We start from the raw sequence: 20236 nt of genomic DNA, 5'->3' as shown, positions 1-20236 counted from the left end.
TTTCCATTCTGTGGCCTGAATTTCCTGCAGCAATATATTCTTCTTTTGTCTCAAAAAGATCCAAACTCAATTCTGAACACACCTGTGCAAGAAGTCTAAAGACTGAGGTACTTTTGTTAATCATGCTGGATTAATTCTCATCTACCTTCCTATACGACTCCCCTGCTTTTAGTTCTTGTCTTGGCACTATCTCCTGATCTGAATAGAAATAAATAAATATAAATAAAACAATTCTTGGATTTTTATTTTCATTAGAATTCAGCACTGCTAGGCCAATGTCGATGAAAAATAATTGATTGAGCAGTACTCTGGCATGTGCATTAACCCTAAAACTTTTATTAGCAGTAACTTCCTTGTTACAATTTTATATTGAAGAATCACAAAACTGCTGTTTGGTTTTCCAGTTATTAAGATTGGAGAAGTTTCCAGAAGCTGAGAGATCAAGAAGCTATCTATCTTCAAAGAAACTCCACTGTGTGTCAACAGCCACATCACTGACAAAGAGCTAAAACCTTGAGCTGACAAAGCTACAACTTAGCACACATTGCAGCAATGTTATTTCCTACCAAATTCTCTATTAGTAGGAAAAATAATGTTTTCCTGGACATTTTGCAACACCAAATCCTCTTTTTTTCCTTTGAACTAGTTAGTGGTTGCTCAGTTAGTGGTTGTTCAAGTTATATTTGATAGCATGAGAGAGGTGAAGAAACAATTTTCTGAAAAAAATAATCTGTGGAGAAAGCATTTTTGGAACAGTATTTGAGCAAACAAATCTCTTATGGAAATCAGTGTTAAACAAAAATCAAATTCAATTACATACACACACACACACACACACACTTACACACTCACACACACACTGTGTGTCAGGTATACATTTATTTATGTTTTTATTTATTTACATAAAGGGGTAATTTCCTTCAGAAACATGTTTCTGTACTGTAGAGGTCCATAAAGTGTGCACTTTAAATAGCATATAAACCTGTGACAAATTACAGCATATATTACCATAATTGTTGTTGCTCAAGAAGTTAAAAAATTTAACTTTTCATTATAAAAATCTGCATAGCCACACTTTTCAGGATAAATTCAATTCAGTCCAAATAACACGTCTGTTGCTGTTACTGTCTGGTTTGGGTAGGTTTATTACTTCTGGAGTGCTAGCAATATATTTTATAAGGAGAGATAGAAGAAGAATATGCCCTAAGATTCTATTGCAAATTAGAGTTACTGCTGTCCTAAGGCCTTAGATGTTCTTTTTGTTCCCAAGAGGGGAATCTTTTTAATGGGATTCTGTGAAAAATCCCTGCTGGACATCTGGGTCATATGACTATAGGAATTGGAATTGTCAACAGCATGCATTTTAAAAATACATTTTCAATTCTCTCTGTTTGTGTAATGGTTTTGAGCCTTCAGGGTTTCCATTTTCAAATCTTTACTTCTTCTAGCCTAAGTACTAGAAACTATACTCTTTTATTCATGTCAGCACAAATGCTTCTATATCTAAATCATTCTAGAATCTAGGAATCAAGGAAAACGTGCCTGAGTTTATGTACATGCATTTTATAAGTATTTATATAAATAGTATACATATCCATATATCTATTCTAAATACAAATATCTACCTACAGGCAATATCTATTAATACTACTCCCTCTGTTCCTCAGTGATAAGTTCCCCAGCATCACCACTATCACTATCACCTTGGAAACACCTTTGGTTCATAATAAAAATCTGTTTTATGAAGTAAATCAATATCAATATTTTGCAATGACAAACAAGAGAAGAATATTGATTTAGGTTTGAAATTTTCCTTTTGTTTTCAGACAGTTTTTGTAGTTTTATAGGTTCATATTATTCCCAAATCATAAAATATCCATGAAAGAAAAAATCTACAAGGAAAAGATTATCATTGCCAACAAATTATCACGATCATAATACTAATTATGACCACTATTTGATTGAGCCCCCTGTATGCTCTCTGAGCTAAGCCAGAACAATCCTGTTCTCAGAGTGTACCTATCAGCTTGTTCTCTGTTATGGCAGAAAAGAAACTGTTTTCAGAGAAGCATCCATTACTATTTAGCAAAGAAAACCAAAGACTGGAGTTTCATTACTTCCTGAACACATAACAAGTCACAATTTTTTTCTTTATTAATTTCTCTTCTGAGAAATAAATATTTCAGTACTGTCCTTAACATTTTGGAAGAGTAGACAAGATTGCAGGAGTGCAATTTTTTTGCTCTGTCTATAGTATATGAAAAAATTCTAGTTATTTTTCATTTTTTTTTTCCTATGTCTACTGGTCACAAGAAATTCATCCTGACATTGCTAGATCCTGAAGACAACAATAGCTCAAACTTCCTGTATCTAAATTTCTCCCTTTTTTACATTTGATTTTTACATTATATAGTTCATAATTTATAGTTTACATTATATAGTTCCTAATATGTAAATGAAAGGGGGGGGTTATTTTTTCTGTGACATATATCCACACACATTTTGGCATATTGGAGATTCCTAGAGAGATTTGAAAACTTTTGATCTAAACTTTTTGTTTCTGAAAAAAGACTTGACTTCATGTCCTGAAATTAAAATATTTTGACTAATGTTGTATATAGTATTCAGACTGTCAGATGGTGTCTTCCATAATTGATTGCCCTTCTAAAATTTCTTCCAAAGCAGGTTATAGTATCTGATAGGCAATAAATTATAATGAAGTGAGTTTTGTCACTGAATTCATAATGCGTCTGGTCTTTTGGTGTGTAATTTTACAGCAAGATGCCAAAGATTCATTTACTTGAGACTGAACATGTTTGATAAAAAGCTCCTTATGAAAATGTATTGTTTTGACTGCTGGTTTAAAATTGCACATTATGGAGGCATTAAATTAAACTAAACAGGGTAATTGTTGATTTTTAATTTATTTTAATGTAATTTTAATTTTTTCCATGGATTGACTTAATTAATTTGTGATGTAAATGTTAGATTCATTTTGATGGAGAAAAAGGCATTCCAAAGTGAAGCTCTGACAAGATGTTTATTCACTAATATTTAGTCAGGATGGACTTATAAAATACTTTGTAGGGAGTAGTAACATGCGGAGCATAAAAATCATATGCCAGTTATTATTCTGTCAGTATACAGTGTATTCTGAAGATATTGTATAGGTACATACAGCCTCCTATTTTGCCTGAAACGTCCTTTATTTCATGAACCTCATAAAACAGCATGAAAAATTTCAGATTTGGTATTACTTCTGTTAGACCTCCTCTGCAATTAGTCCTTTAGAGACAAAAACTCTCATTGACTTCAACTTGCATTTTTTCTTCTTATTCTGCATTATAAAAAGAAAAAATCCATGGAAGCTGAGATGCAAAATTTTCATGTACAAAGATCATTCTTCAATAATTTTTATAGTTCTGAGGTCTAATTTTTCTCTAAACTCTTGATGTCTAACTCTTTTTCAGCCGAAACTGCAGCATCACTAAGATATTAAGACTCAAGTGTCACCATCACCTTTTGTGGCCGTATGGGCTTAATCTGATGTGCTGTCCATTCCTTCTGAGACAGATCTATAAACAGAAAGATATTGCAATGCTGAAATTCAAGGTGATGAAAAGAAAAGAACCAATGCTCACCCTTTTAAGTAAATTATAGGATGCTCTACTGTATGAAAGTGTGAATGCTTGAGAAGCCACATGCTCACACAGCTACCACGTGGCAGTGTTTTGCGGAGAAAAGAAGAAACCTCACAACTTTATAAAAGTTGTAAAGTTTGGTATGTTTATTACGGCGCTGGACACATGCGGAGAAAACTCTCCTCAAAAGGCATGCGTACCTCTGAGGATTTCAGGTCTCCTTTTATCTCCCCTTCCAAATGCATATGCATACAGTTTCACAATAGGTTCATGCATATTCATTCTGTGTGACATTTATCGCTAGCTCCTCTTTATCCAAAGAATTCTTAGATCAGGGCAGATCAACCTTGTGGTCTTTTCTGTTTTTTCTCTCTGTCTCCTCACTATCTCTGTCCTGTAGTTTTTCCCTTCAGCTTTGGCCTCACAGATTTTTCACCTCTCCTAGACATTTTACCTAATTCAAAATGGATTTTTACTCTGTCTCAGCAGTGATTGAAGACTGCCAGAATTCTGCAGTCTCTTTCCTCAGCAGGGCCAGAGGTCCTCAAGGGTTTCCCAGGAACGTACAACTCTGGGTGATGGCAGTGCCCATAACACAGGCAGAGGAGCATTCACAGAAGAAAACATTTAATGAGGTCAAACCCGTACTAACGACAATAAAGGCTGGGACATTTTCTGTGTCATCTTTTGCTAGTTATAAAATAGAACATGTGTTTTGTTATCCAAGAGCACTTCAAACAACACACATTTTAGTCTGAGCTAGTTGAAGGTCCCCAATTTATGGTACTTATCAATCCCCTTTGTAAAATACTGTGAAATTTTCTACAATGACACTGCTATTTCCACAGATCCCATCACATTTTTTGAGAGATTTCCAATTAAAAGAAATGCAGCAATTCACATCAGAAAAGTTCACTTAGTTTTTGGTGAGATGCACGCTTTTATACATGTATACAAAACAAAGCATGTGCATGCACGTGCACACACATTTTCACATCTTACTTTTCTGAAAGTGGAATTCCCCAGCAATGTGTTGGCAGCTTACCTGAGGAATGGCAGAGAAATTATGTGCAGCTAGGCCCAATTTGATTATCATGGGGACAGCCCCTCAGTCAGGTCTGCCCTTAGATGCCTGAAGCATTGAGCAGGGATGACAATGGTGAGAGACTTCTGCTTCCTTACTTTGGCAGCATGAAAACCCAAGTATACAGTTCTCCCAAAGCAAATAACAAATTCATGGGGGAAGAACAATCCTGCTCTGAGAACTCACACAATATTCATTTTGCAACCCACATGTAACAGCTTTGAATATTCAGGTTTCAATTCTATGGACCATACAGGCATTTTTAAAATAATCCCTAATTTTTGTATTTCTTTATATATTTTACTATGTGAATGTACATCATACATTACATGCACTAGGTTATTAAGAAGGAAAATTGATAATCTGAGACAGAAATGCAGCATATTTCCTTTTATTTGTGTATTTATATTTCCTCTTTTCAAAAAGTAGTTTTACCTGACATTTTGTACGATGAACAACAAACACTGATCTTGAATAAATTAGAATTTAAAAGGAAATACTGGGGGATTTTAAAATTATTTTTGCTACTTAAACCTTGTCACTCTGACTGTGGGAATAAAAATATGGTGAGGCCAATTTAATCTTTGTGACATAAGCTGAAATGTAATACTTTGAGGGATTCCAACCATTTAACTTGAATTTAAAATTTTGGATTCTAAAGGAAATTTTTTTCAAACAAAATGTCCTAACACCATGATTATCCTACATTTTTTTTTTTAAATTCCAGTCTATTTCTAAGCGGGAATTACTGGGATAAAACCAAGTGCCAGATTCAACTGTATCCCTGTACAGCCTGCAGGATACAAATGATGGTTTGCTATTTTCAAGGCTTTAAAAAAAAAGAGCCTCCAGCAAATCAACAAACAGTATCACAGAGGTTTAGGCAGAGAACATAAAGTCTTTAATTTAGTTCAAGATAAAATCTGCCCAACAAGGGATAGATTAGGAAGACTCCTCCCATAGCTGGTTTGTGCCTTCACCGATGCAGGACCTTTGCTGAACCTCAACAGACCCAACACTTAAGAAAAGGAAAATTAAATGGGTAAAACACAGTAAAAAGTGGAATCCACAACTACCACTAGGCTTTTAATGTTCAGGACGACGTTGATATGGTACTATATATGGGCAAAATTTAAGATCTAAAAAGCTGGACTACAACACCAGAAGAAAAAATAATGGTAAACTTACTTATACAACTTACTTATACATGATTATCTCAGTAGATTGCTCAGTTTCAAAACCTCCAAAAGGGCTGAATCCCAGTCCTTTTTATTGGTTCAGAAATCTGCTGGCAGTGGGCAGCGTGTTCTTTTACTTGACCAAATATTGAGAAGCACTGAGCTGAAATTTTGTGAGCCACACACTCTACTCCTCCCAAATGGGACAATACCATCTTTTCCTAGTTGTATTCCAAATTTTCAAAGTTAAAGCAAACTGATAAATTTTCCTGATACCTGATGTTATTTTTGCATCATCTATTTCAGTAGGGATTTCAATATTGTTCCCTTTGTCCTCATTCATTTACTCAATTTTTCTTAATATCTTCCATAATTTTCCAGAAAAAAACTCAAAAACATCCCTATCTGTTTACACAAACTGTTTATCTATGGACACCTGCCATTCTACTACCTTTAAATACTAAGAAAGATGTACATGTTGATTATACTCTCACCATGTGGGTGAAGTACTCATACGAGTAGAACAAAGACATTTTCATCCTAGGTTTTGAAGGCAAAGGAATAAAACACTGTATTACCTAAAAATAATCCAGGAAGATCTAAACTTCTTCAGTACAGAAAGTCTCAAGTTGCAATATATATTCCAATGCACATTAATTTGTAGTTATAAGTGGCAAAAGGACACTGACTCAGTACCAAAAATTATATTGACTTTGTGTTGCAGCACAATAAATGTTCAAGACAAGCATGCTGATGGGCTTACACCTGGCCCTCTACAATGTGCTTAATCAATGGTTTCTTCTTCATTTAGCCAATGAACTGAAAAATCAACTGTTCTGAGAGGTATCTAATATAGATGAGATGACTGAAGTTACCACTTCTGTATTAGTTACCGAAAGATCTAAGAACAGAGCAGACATTGAACTTCTGGATCGTTAAGTAAAATGAAATAAACACATATTTTCTATTGAAAATAGTAATAATGCAAAAAATTTCTTGCTGATTTTCTTCACAGAGAACTCAGTATTCAGGCAATAGGTGTTTTCTCAGCAACACCCCTGGGAAAATGCATTCAAGGATTTGTGTCTTGTTTTTTTGTCCCCTACTTTTTATAAAACCTGGACAATTTCACTGTCCCATTTTCATATAAAATAAAGATACTAGATATGAACCAAGTATTCTTACACTTTGGTTTGCCTAGTTTATTCATTCAGGTGCTAAATAGTGCTGGCTATTGACTATCATTGGAATTCAGATGCAGTCTTACTCAAGAATAATAAACCCCCTTTTTTTATTCCCAAAATACACAGCAGTTTTTAAAATTTTTAAGAGAAAATTATTTTCTAATGCAGTAATTCAAACCCTGATCAAACTGAATCCCCTCTCACCATGCATATGACGGGGAAAAAAATAATATATAAGTGATAGTATTACAAATGTTCTCAGAACATTAACAAGAGGAGTTCACATTTAAAAATATCTCCTTCAGATTTAATGTGAATAGGTAATAATAGGATTAATTATAAATATTTTAAAAGAGAAAAAATTACAGTTACATGAGTTAAGTACTTAGAAAAAAGTACTATGTCCAACTACCGCAGATTTAATTTACAGGGTTTTGTTGCCTTATTTTCCTTTTTAGATCAGTAGTATTTGTTCAGTGATTGTTGTGTTCCGATATTTATTTCCCAATTTCTTTCCTTCTTAAGGAGATAAAAATGATGTAAGTTATGGACCAAAGATTAATAGTGAAGAAACTTCTAAATTTCCACTCTTTGAAAAAATAAAAAAGAACAATGAAGTCCAAAAAAATGAAAAAAACAATTGCAATCTTATGAATTGCTTTCTATTTCAAAGTCAAAATATTGAAAATATCATCATCATTTTTTGTTTGTTTGTTTTGAGTTTTTAAAAAAATGAATTATGTATCTGGGGGAAGTGGTTTTCAAGTCCTTGAAAATGTAATCCAAATCAATAAAAACGTTTACAGTACATTTACACTACAAACCCATGAAATTGGTAACACTGTAACGATTCTCTCCTGCATAGATCTGGAAGTTGATGTGTTTTGAGAAAACCAAAAGAACTTCCGAGCTCTGCAAGAAATGAGGCAGATTGCCTCCACTGATTCACGAATTTTTAGAGTCTTTTCACATCAGGGAATAGAGTGCTTACACACCTGTGAAAGGAATAACCATAAACAAAAAATAGAATAGAATAAAATAAAATTTAAAAATACTAAAAGGTAAAAGAGTAAAATCAATTAAAAACCAAACATTGGAGTGGGACACTTTAGGCAGCAAATCTTTCATAAACAACTAACCATCTACATAAAAAACTAACCACCAGTCCAAACAACAGCATAACAAAGCATGGAATAAGTAGAAAAGGACCCTTTTTTCAGTGACCTGGGAAATTACAAATTATAAGAATTCCTAACCTATATTTAAAGAGTACAGAATTCTTATATATTTGACAATTATAAGCTACAAAATGCAGTTGGGAATATCACCAGTAAGCTGGATGAAGGTCCAAAGTTGCCCTCAGTAAGTGATTAAAAACTGCTTGCCACTTTAAAAACACAGCACAAACATAAATTTGACTGGGAGAAAAGAAGCAATGTTTTTGAAATGCAAGGGGAAAGATTTAGATTCACTGTAAGGAACAAATTTCATAGGGATGGTGAGGCATTGGAAGAGGTTACTCAGAGAAGCTGTTTAAGCTCCATCCCTGGAAGTGTTGAAGATTGGACAGGGCTTTGGGCAATCTGTTTTACTGAAAGATTTCTCTGCCCATGGCAGAACATTTGGATTAGATGATCTTTAGACATTCTTTCAATTCCAAATTGTTATATGATTCTATGAAATTTGTTTTCAAGGGAGAAAATTGGTGAATATGGAAAAAACAACACCAAGGAAACAGGAGGAAAATATCTTCCACTCTGAAAGTTGGTCTTTTGAGTACCATAAAATTTATCATGATTTTCCCATGCATTGTATTCTCTGAGTCAGCTCCAAGCAAAACAGTAGCTGAAGGAAATATAAGTATCAGGTAGTCACTGTGAGATAAATGGCAGTATTTTAATTAAAGACAAGATTCAATATTCTATCGTATCCCACCATCTCCCAAATTTACCTATATTTCTTTCCCAACCTTCCCCTAGATCTAAGCAAAGTTATGTGGAGATTATATGCTATAACTCACAGTATAGACTGAGATCTTGGACTCAGCTATTAACACAAGGAAATAATTATTAAATAGATAAATCTACACTTTATTCACATTCAGAAGTCATATTCTGTTTGCAATTCCTAAGTGTTATGAGTTGCATGATATAGAAATATTTAAAAGAAAAAGCATAGGTATTAATAATAAAGATAGCAAAGGCAATATTTGAAAGTTTGCTTCTCGGATTCCAAATTTTACAAAGCATTCACAACAGGTTTATTGAGCTTTAGACCCATGATTTCATATGCTTACTAGTCATAAAGTTTCTTTGGTAAAACAAGGAAAAAAGTCTAAACTTGCAATCGAGCAGATGTTCAATACAGTAGTGAGCTATTTCACTGGATACAAGATTGTTACTATTGTTACTTCAGTCTCTCTGGGATAGTTGCTCCTGGCCTTTTAAAGCAAAATGTCTGTTAGAAAACTTCTAAACTCTTTAGTGCATACCTGTGATATGCATAGAATTTCCTATGAGTCAGATAGATCAAAAAAAGTAGTAAAAATGGGAAAATGCAATTGCACAAAAATTAGAGAGGACATGGTACTGAACACCTAAATAAAACAAAAAAATATGTGCGACATCAGCTAGATTACTTTTGTAATCAGAAACATGACATTTATTAAGCTTGCAATGGATAAAAATATATGTGGCCAAATTTGCAAAGATATTACTAACAGTCATACATTTTAAAAATATTATGTGCAACTTAGAAAATAGGATTTCTTAATTTCTCATTATTTTTAATGAATACAACAAAGACTTTGTAAATTTCCAATATAACTTGAATACTGTATTCATCTAAAGAAATTAAAGAAAATGAAATGCTTTAACTTCCCCAAATAAGCAATTTTCATATGTGAAGTTATTGCTGGACCAATTATTGAAATATTTAACCCTTCAATCAGAGTTACAAACTGATTTCATATATAACTTTGTTAAGCATAAGCCATTTAAAATTAAAATTTCCAATTAGCATGAAAGGCACCAGCTGAATTCATTAGGAAGAAACAAAGAGATGGGGGAATAAATTATGAACATTTGTAAGTAGAATTTAAGTTATTTTCACTGAAGGTTTTAATACTTTATGTATTGGGAGAGGAAGGTCCACTGAATTATCACTGACATAATTTCTGTAGACTATTAATTCACATGGGTTTGATCACATTAAAAATACTGGGATAAAATTTTGAGTTTTTAGATAGTATTTACTTCAGGATTTGGGAACACTTGGACTATGCAGAAATGGCACATCCTGAGACCTCCAATTAATAAAGAGACAATCAGTGAGGAGGCTGATCACACATTGTGCCTCTGAATAGGCTTCTCAGATGGAGAAAGAAAGGCCTAGGAAAAACATAACCTGAAAATGGAAGAATATGCAAGAAGGGGAATGTCATGGAGTATTCAGGAACTTCATGATGTTTGAGACTGGTAACTTCAGCAGCTGGGCAGCACACACCAGCTGATTTTCCATCTCTCTTTCCTAGACTAGCAGTGATCTCCCTTGTTGAGGTGTGGAAGCCTGTGTAAGTGTGCCTTTGAGGGAGGAAGGGATTCTCTTGGAAGCATCTCCACAGAGCATATAGAAGGCTGACCTCTCATCTGCGTGCATATCTAGGAGGCTTTCTCCAATTCAGAGAATTTCTGTTCCAGAAAAACAAACATCAATACAACGATTTGATGACTTTCTAGTCAAGGATATCCAAGAGGACTGTGACAAATCCCATTGAGTTTTCAAATATGTTATCTTATTTGGAACAGTTTGCTCATATCTTGTTCAGTAATATTAGCTGCAATCTTATGCCTGCTGATAGCACACTTGCTTGTCCCACCTTGATAGGGTAGAGACATGCAAAGTGCAATATTTGGAATGCAGTGTTTCATTCTACAATTACAGACTTCTGTTTTCCATTGTATCATTCAGGGCCAAATTTGTGCCTTGCCTGTGAAGTTTGTAATATGGCTTTTCTTCTTGAAAGAAAGTAAATCTGGAATAAAGCAATTGCCTTCATTGGAGACAACCAGTTTTAAAATACAATTTCAGTAACAGCTTTGGAATTCTTAAGTTGTAGAGAACATTGAATGAATTACTAGCAGTTGAAAGAATATGGTATCTTTTTTCTGTCCTGTAATGGTATCTAACCAGAATTTATTACTTATTTTCCAGAAGGATTTTTTCCTTAAAAATATACAATTTTATTTCCTCCTTCTCACTTAGAATTTCAGAGCTTAAACAGTGAGAAAATATCCTATCCAAGCAGTAAGAGGTTGGGATGGGAATTTCTCTTTAATTTTAGAGAGGAAAAAGAAAGTATTTGCAGTTAATATAGTGCAAACCATGCTGTTTCCTGATGACTTTGCTGCTTTTCTATAAATATGTTCCCCTATAAATGTTACTGCATGTAAACAACTTGAAACAAGACTTCGCTATTAATCAAGCTGAAATTCTACTACATAAGCAGATATCTGATTCATAATGCTGAAGATATAACTGTCCTCTCTTACTAGATATTACATTATTTCCACTTACTAATAAAATATCACAGATGCAATATCTTATACTGAACAGCCGAAAACTTATTTAAATCCCAGATTTTAATTTGTCAGCAATATTCCACATTGAATTTAGACTAATTTCCAAGTGCACTATGAAACTTAAATTAGATCAAACCAACCTACACCATTTTTTTCCCTTGGAAACCTGCTGGTAGGAAATTATGTTCTTTGTATCTGACCCCAAGCATGGCATGTTATGTATTCTAACATACACCATGAAATTCATTAATATGTAGACTGTGTTAGGATTAATCTTCTTATATTTTCTACCATCCCCATTGGAATAATGCTACAATTTATATATCTTTGTTCATTCAAGGGAATAAAAAATATTGTGAGCATTATGTAGTTTTTGTAACAGAAAGTCAAACATACAGACAAGTTGAACAGAAAGCTTGAAAATACTGACAGCTAGGGAATGTCTTATATTTAATTTTTCATTTATCTAATTGAAATGACATCTCAAACTTTTTACATATAGCTGATATTGCTGTAATGAAAAAAGTTTCCTTGAAAATATGATTTTGCAGTCAGGGAAGGCATTTCCTTGATTTTAGTCCTGTCACATCATTTAAAAATAAAGATAACCTATTTCTATTTTCCCCTAAGATTGCATGAGGTTTAAATGAAGCTGTCATGACAGAAATGTAAAATGTGAAGAATAGTCTAAAAGATTACACAAAACTTTCACTTATGCTGTGGCTCTGCCATCAAAAGCTATTTGTTCCAATTTTCATACTAGCAGATGATGCAGTGTATGTCACCATGAATAGGAAAAAAACCAAAATAGATATGAGAGTGTATGGGACATGGAGAAGAATAATATAGTAGGACTGCTCTAAAATAAGCCCCAAAACAAGAAACCAACAAATAAACCATTTCAATACAATAACCTCCCCCAAAAATTACCCCTCTAGCAGTCCCCAAATTTAAACAAGTAAAATCACAATAGAAGGAGTATGTCTGTCATCACTAGGTAATTGTCATCAGCACTTTAAATTTATTTCTCTCAAAACGCACGATTACCTTTCTGACCTGTCTTTGAATCTGGGCAGTTGTGATGAAGGATGAATAATACAGCTGTGCCCATCTGGGTAATTTTGTTTTCACGATGCACTGTCTCACCAAGTAGCACCATTCCTGGTCACACCAAAATGAAACCACCTCGCTTTTGTTCCATGAACAAGATGCTGCTGCTCCATGGGTCATAGTGTTGCTCTAAATTTGTGACAGCTGCAAGCAGCCAATAATGAATATCCTTCATTGTGTGCCTGATAAAGGCACGTATCAGATCATTCTCATGCCTAAGCTATCCTCATCCTTATGGATCCAGCAACAACAGGTGGAGTTTTCCAGGACAATATTCAGGATCATGTGGTATCACAGGTTCTAAGAGAGAACAGTTATTTCCTCCAGTCTTAAGGGACATTGCACATGATGCCCTCTAGGAGTTGCTGAAGCATTTTGGCCATTGGCATGAGAGTTGTAGACCTGGTACCTCAGCTAAAGGAGAGTTTTTGTTTTCCTGGAGCAGTGCCTGTCCTGTCAAATGAATCCCATCTTTGGTATCTGAAGGGTGACATGAATAATATGCACAAATCTATATAAAACCAGATTTTGTTTGTTTTTCTAATATACACACATAACTAATATTAGTATTTGATAGCATAACTGTTGCTACTATAAAAGTGAAATTATGAAGTGTTCCCTTAGGCCAGGTTTAGGAGGGACTGTGTGTTAAAGCAGTCCTTTAAACTGTGCCTATTTTATCTATGAATTGAACAGTTTTAAATTACAGGAATACTTAACCTGAAGTGTTACATTATTAATTTCAGGTACTTTATCATAACTGATGTTTCCATGGAGACAGGTTATGGATATTCATTGCAAATTATACTGCTAATATTCTATGAACCCTGTGAAAATTATGAGTATTAATTCCATGGATTTTATTTTTGCATTCCTTGATAAATATGTTGTGATGCTGACACTATTCAATTTGCAAGCCAGTATTAGCTACCTTCTTCCAGACTATGTTGCAATGACTCCTGCCAAGCAAGCACTTGAAATATTGTCTCTTTTCCTTGCTAAAACAGCATAAACAAAGCTTTTGTAGGAGTAAACACTGAGCTTCAAAGAATAAGAATGATCTCTCTACAGGTTGTATGTCTAAGCCTACTTCTACTGCAATGTTAAGTTGATGTTTTGTTGAGGCCATAAACTCCATAAAGTGGAAGAATGCAAAGTTCATCTATGCTAAAATGGAATTTGGCCATCATATTTCAAGGGATGAAAGTGGAACTATGTAGCACATAAGTCAGTGACAACTACTTTTGAGATATTAAAACAAAGGGAATACTGCACTGTTTTCCTTTCTTACATGTATTTTCATTTGGGTTGGTTATATGAAGAAAGTTTTTACCAAACTAGAGAGTCAAATCTACAAATCTAATCGATATATATAATACAATATCAGAGCTAAGCAGACTGTTCAGTAAAATTAGCAGTCTACATTCTTCTCTACAAAGATATCTCTTTACATTCTTACATATACTGAGTTCTCATTTTACTGCACTTTTTAACTAACTAACCAAATAATTGAAAGTGACCAAGAACAGAAATATTTAAAATTAAGGGCTTTTTCTAACTTGATTTGATAGACCTAACAGGTTGCAGATATTATTTTAATGTAAATACTTCTAGAACTGTAATATATTTGACACTTGAAGCAAAGGGTTCAGATGATACTAACATCAACTCTTTTCTTAAATTTATAAAAAAGAAAAATAGTAAAGTAAAACCTAAAATAACAATGCCACTGTCTCAAATATAATAACAATATTTAATATGTCCCTTGCAAAGGGATGTTATGTCTATTTCCTGTGTTGTGTGATTGTTGTCTAGCCAAAAATTTCCTGAAATGATCATGGGAATACTGAATAACACTGTTATCCATCAATACTTTCATTTTATAAGCATTAGTAACCAGTAAAATCAGTTTAGAAATATGATTTATTCAGCAGGGACACTACTAAGGAGAATAAAAACATTACTGTGAGTGAGAGGTTTTACAAAATGTTATTTCATTGAACACCAATCTCATTATGATTTTTGAAATTCAGACAAAAATGACATATTCTTCAGCAGAAAGATAAAAATTTCCTCCAGGATGCATCTCAACTGAGAAAAAAATAATAAGTGTGGCTGGATTTCCCTTGTGCTATTAAAGACTCTAAAACCCAGAAAAAAAAACACTGCTATTTTATTTTGTTTTAAAATGGAATTAGGGGAAAAAAGTATTTCCCAGCACAAAAAGTGCATTGCTTTGGGTCGATTTAAGGGAAATTAACTTGCACCAAATATAAAAGCAATCATAATTAGTGTGTTTAGTACTAAAAGTGAGGACGACATTCTTTAAAATAAGATGATATGTAGTTAAGTATATTTACACTGATATCTAAACCAGGATTTACTGTTATAACTATGTCTCTCTAAGAAAACTTCAAGGAATACTGAAAACAAAAAGCCCAAAGTAAGTGCTGCTGAAATTACAGCTGAAACACATCTGCAGGAATAATAAGTACCCCATCTTCACATCACACACAGTACGCAAAAAACTGCATTTTTCTTATTTTCCATGAGTAGACAGGTAGATTTTTCTCCTTAGAATTCTTAAGATTTGGGGGTTTTATATCTCTGCACCAAGAAAAGCAGACATTAAGCAGAAAAGTGACTAGACATCAGAGTAGTATTCTTTAATGTAAGAATCGTCTGTCTGGTTATTACTTCACTTTAACTAAAACTCCATAGTATAGTATATAGTATCTATAGTATCTCTGGATCAGCTTCTACTGGATAACACAGTACAAAGTGTCTCTGCTGATTTTGTTAAACAGATGAACAGAGGTTTCTAAAAATAAAACTTTTGTGAAAGTTAATATCTATTTCAGACATTGTACTGAATAATTGCAACCTAAATTAGTCTTGATTATCCTTCAGTGTATAAATTAAAAAATGGGCCTGTCAAAAGACTACTTGTAAAATTTAAGGTAACACTTCCAGCTCCTTTATTGAGCTCTATATCACCTAGAGGGAAGTGGCTGTGTATCTATGTATAAATACTGTTTATATCACTGATAAAATGTATATGTATTGATTTAACCGATAAAATACAGCTGGATACATTTGCCTTCTACCAAAAAATACTTTTATAGACACAGTCTGGGAGCCTGCATAGAAGAATATTACTCATTCAGTACCCACCAATGCTAGATATATTTACATTTTGAGCATGGGATTAACTACTGCAGCATTTATGCTTAATGGCAGTCATTAAATTTAAGTCTTCTAAATGCAGAAACTCACAGAACCAGTATCAGCTATAACCAAACAAGAAATCTTTTTTCATACAGACTGTCTTCACAGATGGAGAGTTTGCTTCTACTTTAATGTTTTTAGTACTGTCAGATAAGGAGTGCATAATAATTAGAAGCCAGCTCAACTAAATTCTAAAATTTTAACACTAAGAGCTTTAAGTGCTTTTCAGCTCCAAATCATAAACACATAAATTTACTTCCCAAGTGTGGGAGTCTTAATTGGAGAAAGACATGTTTTACTGCAACCAGTTGATGTCTTGGGGAGAATTAACAAAGTCAGCCACTCTTCAGAAGACTTCCTTTCTTCTTTTTCTTACTAAGTAACTGGCATTTCTTATTAGTTAATATAGGTCAACTTTATGAATACTTAGCACCTAAGCTTCCTGTGAGTTGAATAATACAGAATATACAGAAAATAAGCAGTGTAAAATGAGATCTGAGTTGATCATGTGTTCACTCTTATTGATTTCTTCAGTGTCATGAAATTGAATGGAAGTGATATTTTCAAAGTATAAAAATTATCTTCACTTAAATTTTGGATATATTTTTCTTCAACTGGAATTCATTAGACTAAAATGATACTGAAAGTCTGCTTAAAATTCATTTGGTCTCAGTGGATGAATTTCTTAAATGTGGGAAAATAGACATATTATGTATTCTCTTTCAAATATCTTTTTTCAAAGGACACATTTCTGCTATTTAGATATTTTTTAAAGCTCAAAGCCTGTTGATTGAAAACCTATATTTTCCACCAGTAATTTCCAAATTCCTTTTTTTTTTCTTTTTGTGAATTGTGAAAAGTAATGCAATTGTGAAAAATGTTGAATTTGTTGTCCTTCTCTACATTTTCCTTCATATACCATATTCAGCACTCATTGTTTCTATGATTCATTATCATTATTTTTTGACATGGAAATGGTACAGGACATAGTCTAATCAGGTCTCAAAACAAGCAGAGAATGCGAACATAAAATATGTGGAGGAACAACATGTGAGGCATCTTGATTTCATTTATTCCAGATAAATATATTGACTTTTCAATCAGAACTCTGCAATAACAAAATATTTTTTAAAACTCCAAGGTTTTCCAATTGAAATAATTAAAGAAATCTGTCAGTGACTGTGACAGACATCTCCTGGAATAATCTTACACTTCCTTAACAGCAAGAAAGCTGACTATTTTGTCCTCTTGACTGAGTACTGTCTTATGGCTATGCCCATTTAAAGCATGCATTTTGAGCCACACTAATGTGCAATTGCATGAATGTAAATACATGGAAATAGTACCTCAGGAGCAATTTCAACTATTAGTCCAAGTGAGAGTTAAACACAGGGTATTTGGATGTGCAGTACTGCAAGCCTAATTAAACAGAGAATTGCCAATGAAGCTTTAAGACTAGTCCTATTGCACATACAAAATAATTGCATACACAATTTGGCTTTGTCTTGCATTGCACTTCACAGATTTATTTTTAAATAACAGCTCAATTTTTATGGAACTGCTTTTTACTGCAAAAATTGCTAAACATTCAGGTTTTATTTGGTTTTGTGCATTTGGATTTATGATTTCTTTATTTTCAGTTCTTATATGGCAGTAATTTTTTTCACAGTTAAGAAAAAAACAGTATCAGGGAAAGCTTTACTAAATATCTTTTATGTGTATATTTTCATAAGTAATATTATGAAAATCTTCCAAAATCCATATATTTAGATATACTTTAATAATTGATCCATAGATCCAAAAGAAAAGAAAAGAAAAGAAAAGAAAAGAAAAGAAAAGAAAGAAAGAAAGAAGAAAGAAAAGAAAGAAAAGAAAAGAAAACAACTAATAGCCACAATAAGACAACCAAAAAATCAATCTTTTTTTTATTCTGAATACATATTTTGCTTCTATCAGAACATATATGAAAAGCCATGGGAGTGAGGGAAAAAAAAAAAACATTAGGAAAAAAATATAATATCATCATTGGAGCAGTGTGGGCTTTTCTTGACAACAAAGGTTTTATTTCAAAATCACTGAGTAACCTGGAGAAAGCAGTTTCGAAAAATGTCTTTTTTTGTGCCAGTACTGAGACAAACGAGCTTAGCGAGAGGAATGCACCTAACCTTTTATTTTGCCATGATGATGCCTAATCACAACACATTTTCACAGATTTGATAGATTAGACATCAGCTCTCCAGAACTGATCTTCAGTGGAAATTCACCATTGCCCAAGCTTGCCTTTTATCAATACCAATAGCAATCATTGCTTCAAATGATACTATTTTAATCTTTTAATTTAATTTGAACACAGATCCTCAGATCCTGTAGGCAATGCAAAGGAAAACTGCAACTGAGAATTCTTCCCCCTCCTTCTTTCCTCCATGGCACTAACAGCACTGATGCCGATGTCGTAATGCAGAGATGAATGTCTATTTAGCCTTTCCAGTTAGATTAGGACTGTGTCTATTCCAGGTTCTGTGTTGTGAAAAACAAAGATGTTTTTTGGTTCTGCCTCTAGAGTTCTTGTTTAAACATGAACAAATTAATCAACTACCTGTTTAGGTAGGAAATGTTCCATTCAAAATTGCCACTGACAAATGTGTTTCAAGAAAACCGTGGTTGTAGTTTGGGTTGTTTTTCATTTCTTGCTACTTGCAGAAAAGGAAGACAGGATGAATTAATTTGAGAAAGAATAGATGGGAGAGATGAGATAGAGCTAATTTAGAAGCTCTGTAAAAGTGTTTCTCTCTTTTCCTTATGCCACTTATGACAGGAAAGCAAATGCATACCCATAATAATTCTGCTGGTATCAATGGAGTTATTCTGTGGAATAATTTGACCTTCAAATTCTAGTTTTCCATTTCCTTAAACCCTTTTGAAGTATCAGATGCATGCTCTGAATAAACACAGTAATTGTGGTATTTGATGGTTTATATCTACTTCTCCTGTAGGCTGAATTAACTTAATAAGTGGGAAAGGTTAATGTGGGGCGACTGCACCGCCTCAAATCACCACTTCCCCCACCCCCTTCAAAGTTACATCAAAGTTAATACTGTTTAAAATGTGGTAACTCTGTTTCTTTGGCAAGGCCTCATTTGAGATTTAGAAAGTGCCCGGTAAAGTCTTCTGTTTTAATGTGATTGATATAATTTTTATTAAAAATAGAGATTTAAAATATATATACTGATTGGTTTTATTTATCTATCTATAAATGTAACCTTTTATCTGGATTTTTTTTTTAAACACAAATTAAGTGTGAAAAGCTTCTGGAGGTCGTGGGACACTTCTGTCTTTTGAAACACTGATAGACGTTGGGTCTTGAATCCTGTGACACCTCTGCTAACACCCCAGAGGAAGCCACCTAGCCTTTCATCTGTACAGCCAGTGGCCTCCCAGCTGGACTGCCACACACTACACAATATTCAGCAGTTGCAGCAGTGAGACCAGCATGTCTCCAGGTCCTTTTTGCCTCCTCCACTTCCATGCCAGTGTGTCTGGTTAGCTCCAGAGCTCTCTGAATGGTCCTGGATGTTAATTTTTAGGCAATCTGAAGAGGTGTGAGTTACTAAAGAAAGGCTTGTGTACAGAAGCATGTAGCTCAGGGTGGGAAAGTCTAACAATTTTTGAGTAGGCCACACTATTTGGTGACATCTTCCTGTTTAACCCACAACTTTCCTCATTATGGAGAAAACCTCTGCTTATATTTATTTAGGCCACATTCAAAATACTGTGTTCTAAACTTGATGGAATTGCAAATATTTTTCTTTTTCTGTAGCCCATCAAAATTTTTTTTCCATTTGATCTTTTGAAAGTGATTATATTAAGTATCATTAAATAACCCTCAGCATGTATTGCTATGGTGAACATCTTTTGTTTGCCTATTTGTAGTCTTTTAGCACTATATAAGATATTCTGAGGTATCCTGGTATTCCATTTGGCTGTCAACATCTCTCTGAAGTTCTAAGACTTAGGTCTTAGTCTTCCATATATTTGGGACTGCATTTGCCACATTTTGGTGAATTCCTTGTATATAAAAACATGCAGAAAAATGTGCATTTGAAATCTACTTGTCTTCTGGATTTTTTTTTCCCATTGGCTGAAATTACATTGTTATCTCCGAACTTACAGATGTTTTGTACATAATTACAACTGTTAGTCAAGAAACCAGCTGTGCAGATCGCCAATAAAA

This window comes from Zonotrichia leucophrys, chromosome 1 (genome assembly GCF_028769735.1).
Source record: "Zonotrichia leucophrys gambelii isolate GWCS_2022_RI chromosome 1, RI_Zleu_2.0, whole genome shotgun sequence".
NCBI lineage: Eukaryota > Metazoa > Chordata > Aves > Passeriformes > Passerellidae > Zonotrichia > Zonotrichia leucophrys.
The sequence above is the reverse complement of the archived record's forward strand: the minus strand, read 5'-3'. Positions refer to the sequence as shown.